The 6,000-nt window shown below is 40.2% G+C and overlaps 1 long non-coding RNA gene across 4 annotated transcripts in view; it reads right to left on the bottom strand.

Annotated features, from left to right (window-relative positions):
• Positions 1 to 598: 598 nt before the first annotated feature.
• The window catches only part of LOC132669119 (uncharacterized), a 91,886-nt gene continuing 86,484 nt past the window's right edge, over positions 599 to 6,000 (bottom strand). For 2 of the 4 annotated variants that reach the window (XR_013556280.1, XR_013556282.1), the window contains one exon: positions 4,483 to 4,820. This is a non-coding gene — a long non-coding RNA (uncharacterized LOC132669119). Of the gene's footprint in view, positions 839 to 4,393; positions 4,821 to 6,000 lie in introns of those variants that run through there. The other 2 variants (XR_013556279.1, XR_013556283.1) reach the window with 2 other exon arrangements.

Here is a 6,000-nt window from a genome sequence, read left to right as displayed (position 1 = left end):
CTGTTTCCCTTAAATATATTGGTATACATCTTACAACTTACTTTTATAAAAAGCCAGGGCAAAAGGAATTTGTCTTGACATTTTGTTTAGCACTCAGATCACAGAATTTCTAAACTCAAGCATGACGAAAGAATTTTCATAATTTTGCCCCTGTAACCCTTTGGTTCCAATTGGTTAGAAATTAACCTATTTAATGTCCTCTGGAGCAAAGGGTTAAATCCTAGCATCAAGGTTAATTTAAAACAACAGTCAGCCTCCTGTGCAAACATTCTCTTCCACTTAAGGACACGCTCATTTTTTTTTTTCCATTCCAAACGCTAGTTTACAATTCAGTGAGCTAGTTTTCTATTTATAGCGTCTTTGCCTTAAATGTTTTTGCCTTCCTGATATCTCTTAAATATCAGGAGTTATTTCTTAAACACAAAAAAAGCATATCTACCTTCGCACCAAAAATACCCAAGAAAATTATCTATAAAATTATCTATAGCAGTAATAGCGGTGACAATATGAAAACAATATATTAGTACGAATGAGAAGATATTAACAGGCTGCCTCTTTCCATTAGCTGAAGAACTTAGACACAGAAATAGTAACTGAGTAAAAATAAAAATGAACATGTATAATCTGAAGGGAATGAAGAATACATTCTAACTAGACGGAAAGATGATATTCTAGTTTACTAATTAAAACCTCTTAGATTTATGGTTGTAGTTCGAAAGAGACACGATCGTTGTGGACCAGGAAGGTGGATTAGTCAGGAAAGCTGGCTTGGATCTGTCTTCAGGCCTGGGCTCTGACTCGACTTCGTAGGCCCTGGGACTTTCTTTTGTCAGGACATCTACAGGAAGTCACAAGAAAACAAATGAACAAACAATGATACAAAATCTCCATGTATTCATTTTTAGCTTTTAAAAATTTGTGTCTATATATGTATACTGTATAGATAAATATATGCCTGTATATGTACTTGCCTGCATATGCTGATTTTTTTGTTGGGATCTTAGGTGCAGAAAGTTGAGTTAATGCCATTCTTCAGTGACTGGCATATTATCATTATTGATCCCTCTTTATATATCCATCCACCCATCCATCAATCCATCCATCCATCCATCCATTCCTTTTGATCATCATACTCTACTCCCATTCCCCTATCCTCATAGGTACTTTAATATATTTTATGTGTATCTTTTTTACTTGAATGCGTTAGCAACTTGTGTATTATTTTATGTGCTTGTATTTTTAGTTCACATCAATAGTATTGCATTCTGTCTTTTGTCATTAAGTACTATGTTTTGAAGATCTGTTCTTATTCTTATATGGTGTGTATAATCCATTGCCTCCAACCTATTCACTTTGTCAGTAATGGCAACCCACATTACCTCCAACTCCCCAGCAGCATAAACAATGCTCCAGTGAACACCCTTTTCCATTTTCCTGAGAGACGAGTCTAATTGATATAAACTGATACTCATTGTCTTTTTGAAATTTTGTTTAAAAATTTTCTTCCAAATGGGAGAGCCAGTTTTCCCAACATCACCTAAACATATAGTGATTTGTGGTTCCACTTTCATTGCATAATAAGTTTCCATTTGTACATGGGTGTGTCTCTGAGTTCTTCTCTCTGTCCAAATACTTATTTCCAGTGAGCAAAATAATTTCCAGTGAGTTATTGTTTCCCAGAGAAATAGTAACTTGTGTAGATTCACCAGGGAACCACCCCCTCTTCTGATTACGTGGCAGATCAAATGATAAATCAGAAAGTTTTCTGGTGAGCATGGAGTCAAGATAGATCATTTTTAAGGGATATTTTAATGTGTGCATCTAATCTAGCTGAAAATCTCTGCCCCATAGAAGAATAGTTGTCTGCTGAGCAGCATCTTTGTAACTAGGCAATGCTTATTTGGTTCTTCACCTCTATGCTCCGAACAGATCTGCTCCCTTTTTTTCAATACCACATTTGTTCTTCAGGCTGGCTGGTACAAGTCATCAGAATTGAGCATGTTTTAGAACAATCACATTCTACGCTTGCCTTCTGAGATGACTCCAAGTCACTTCAGCTATACTTAATTAAACAGATGAAAGGTAGTATAGCTTTAGGACACAGATGAGTTTGCATCCTGGTTATACCATTTCTTAGCAGACACTGCATAGTGCCTATCTATCCGATTTTTTACTGCAATTTCCCCACTTCCACTCTCACCCATTCCCATGTCTTCCTTGCCGCATTTTTGAAGCTGGCAGCATGTCCAGTCTCAGGGAATTAATTGTGTTTGTAGCCACATGCAGATGTGACACTTGGTGCGGCGTTGGACACCCTGTGACCATGACAAAATGGCTTAAGATGAAAAAATCAGCTCATTTATGATGGCACATCGGAAGGATGGAAGGAATTTGTGTTCTGAAGGATACCATAGAGCTGCTGAATCAATCCTGGAACTGCCTACTTCCAAACCTCTCGTTAAGTAAACGGTAAATGTGCTTGCGGATAAACACTTGCTACTCAAATGTGGTCTGCAGACCAGCATTGGCATCACTTCATTGCTTATTAAAAATTAAGAAACACCTCCACCCCCAAACTACTGAATTAGAGTTATTAGTTTAACAAGATCCCAGATAATTCTTAAAAAAATTTTTTTAATGTTTATTTATTTTTTACAGAGACAGAGCATGAGCAGGGGAGGGGCAGAGAGAGAGGGAGACACAGAACCTGAAGCAGGCTCCAGGCTCCGAGCTGTCAGCGCAGAGCCCAACGCGGGGCTCGAACTCACAGACAGTGAGATCATGACCTGAGCCCAAGTCGGACGCTCAACCGATTGAGCCACCCAGGCGCCCCGATCCCAGATAATTCTTATGCATATTAAATTTTGAGAAGCACTGATATAAGCCATTCCTCACAAATGTGTATTTCTTGCAGCTGAATTCATCCTGATTGACACACTGTGACATTGTCCACGTTACCTAAAGCATCGAAACCTCGGTTTCCTTATCCATAAAATAGGAGTGATAATCAATGTCTGGCATATACTTAGCACTCAATGTTAGCTATCTTTACTGGAGTCTGCAAACATCCTTAGTGTAGGTAGTAAAGTGTGATTGCAAATGCAATGCTCTGCCCTTCCAGGATGGAAACTGGGTGTTTCCAGGACATCTGTGGGGTGAGGCTTTTATTGTCACTGTTGTTGCCAGGAGTGTAGGACAGACTATTCTAGCAGCTACTTTCCTGACAACTGACAATTGACAATTTGTACCTACAAGCAGCAGGTTTGATTTATTTTTTAACTTCCTTAAGCTCAATAATAGAAGTCATTGTTTAGAAATGACTAGGTCTGTTTGGCTGGACAGTAAAGATACAGGCTGGCTAAGGAAAGCAAAGCATATTAGGAAGGAGTGAAAGACAAAAGAGATTAAAGAAGGAAGACAGTTTAAAAGCTTGTATACGTGCAGTAGGACAACTGGTGGGGACTTTGTAAGCTTGCATGTTGAGTCATCAAATGGTAAGCTGAGGTCCTGGTAGGCTTGATTTAGAACAATAAAATAATGTGTACATGCCAAGCATGCACTAAAATGCAGTGTATTTATATCTTCTAGAAATACAAGGCATGAATACAAACCATTAATGTATTTGTGATACTCTACAATTAAAACACGTTTGTCACAAAAAGCATCACTAAAATTTTAAATGTCAATAGAAAAGCAAAATACCTTGATGACCTCTGAACTGCGCTGTCTCAGAACTTCTCTGTGAGGCCCTACTCCTTACTGTAGGCTGGAGAGAAAGGTCAAGAGGACACCTGGCTCCAGACCCAGCCATATCAGGGGGTGAAAGGTAGGCATGGGCCCAACTGAAAGTAAAGGCTCTGACACCCCAAAGCTCAAAGGGGCCTCAGTGAAACACAGGAAAAATGGACATAGTTGAACTAAATACTTGGTCTGCCAACTAGGGCACCAGGGTACAATACGGTTTCCCAGCATGACTGGGGAAGGCAGGGTGTAAAGAAGGTAGATAAGACACGAGATCCCAAACAGGCAGAAAACTGGCTTTTCCTGCTTACCATGGTTAATCAGTGTGGAATGGCCTCTGGAGGAGGGTTTATAGCTCTGATGCAGGACCCAGCAAAAGCAAAGCAAGGTCTATTCCTGGAATATAAAACTAAAAACTCTAAAAGCAGGACTAAGCTTTACAAAAAGCACCGGAACTCAGGCTAGGTAGCAGCACCCATCACTAGAACTAGAACAGGGAGCCTCATGTGCATAAGGAACTGCAACTCCTTAGTTCCCTCATGGACAGCACTAGCCAAGTCCCAGGTTAGGTCTGTGTCACGGAGGAAATGGTGGGAAACAGAGAAGCCCCGTGGTCAGCACTACAAGAGTACCTGCTGCTTTAGGCCCTTACCATTTGGGTGGGCCAAGCTGTGTAAGTGTTTTTTATCCCAGCCCTTGGATGGGTGAATATAAGGCTTTGAGTGTGATTAAGAATCCAAATTCAATGGCTGAACACAGTAATTTCTTATTCGTGTCACAGTCCAACATGAATTGTTTGGAATCAGGTCGGTGGATGTTTACACAGTCATTCAGGCGATTCAGGCTCCAAGCATTTCCTATCTTGTGGCTCTAGTATCTTCTCGGGCCTTGAAATCCTCCATTGATTCCTCTGCATCCAATTGAAGGGACTGAAAGAGTGAGGGAGAAGCTAAGTCCAGTATTTTATAGGCTAGGCCTGGAGGTAGGTCCATCATTTCTGCCTACTTTCCATTGGTGAGAACTAGTCACGAAGCTCATCCTAGATGCAAGCGGACTGATAAACGTTTTCCAGAAGTATGCTGTGAAGAGAACACAAATAGTGATGAATAGGTAGCCACTCTGCCACAAGAGAAGGAGGCAGAGGCTGCAGCAGGAATCAGTTATATAGGAAGTAGGTTAAAATAGTTTCTCTTTTAAAAAGTTAATTTGTTTATGGGAAATGGCAAGAAATAATAATTGGTTCATTAGTTGATTGGTTTATTGCTCTACTCACCTGATCAATAAAGAGTTTATTGAGGATTGAGTGTGCTGGGCACATCAAGAGGAATTTATTTAACACATATTAGTGGAGTGCTACTATTGCCAAACAGTGTTCTAGGTGGTAGGTCTAGAACTGCAAACAAAATTAGTCAATGCCGCTGACTTCCAGTGACCTCAAATTAGTGGGAGATATAGACATGGATGCTAAAAAAAAACCCATAGTGGAAGATGATAAGTATTATAATAGAGAGGTACTATGGAACCCAGAGGAAAATGCATCTGAATTTAGCTGGGGTGGTAGTGGCCTGGGAATAATAATATAGCTAGTATTTGTTGATTTTTTTCCCAGGTGCTAAACCCAGTAAAGTTATTATTCTCATTTTACAGATGAGGAAATGCAAGCAGTGAAGAGTTAAATAACTTCCCCAAACTTGCTTAGCTTATGAGATGGAACCCACATTTGAACCTGAGACTAGCAAATTCCGAAACCCATACTCTTTCCTTTATATGCCATCCTGTGTTGACAGAAGACATAAGGGCTGGTTCTTAGAGTAGAGGTAGGAGTTGGATTGATGATAAGGTGAAAAGGCCTTTCAGGTGTTGTGAACAAGTGTGTGCAAAAGCATGAGTAGTAAAAGAGCATATTGCATTGAGGAAACTGTTGTGAACTAGGACAGACTAAACTACGTTGTAACAAATACCCCCCAAATCTCAGTGGCTCAACACAACAAAAATTGACTTCTCACTTACACACTGTTCCAGGCAGGTCGACCGTGGGTTTTGCTTCACATAGTCACTTAGGGACCTATGAGGCCATTCAAGCCAGAGTAGAGAATGTAGAGTAGAAAATGTAGAGAATCAGGCATCAACTTTTTTCTGCCTCAGCCTAGAAGTGACACACATCAATTCCCCTCTTAGGACACTGACCAGATCTAGTCACATGGCTCCAACCAACTGCTATCAGCTAGGCAGGGTGTGGGAGAAAAATGAAGTAGTATG

This window comes from Panthera onca, chromosome B3, assembly GCF_046562875.1.
Source record: "Panthera onca isolate mPanOnc1 chromosome B3, mPanOnc1 haplotype 2, whole genome shotgun sequence".
NCBI lineage: Eukaryota > Metazoa > Chordata > Mammalia > Carnivora > Felidae > Panthera > Panthera onca.
Note: the sequence above shows the minus strand (reverse complement) of the source record. Positions and strands in the feature narration are given on the sequence as shown.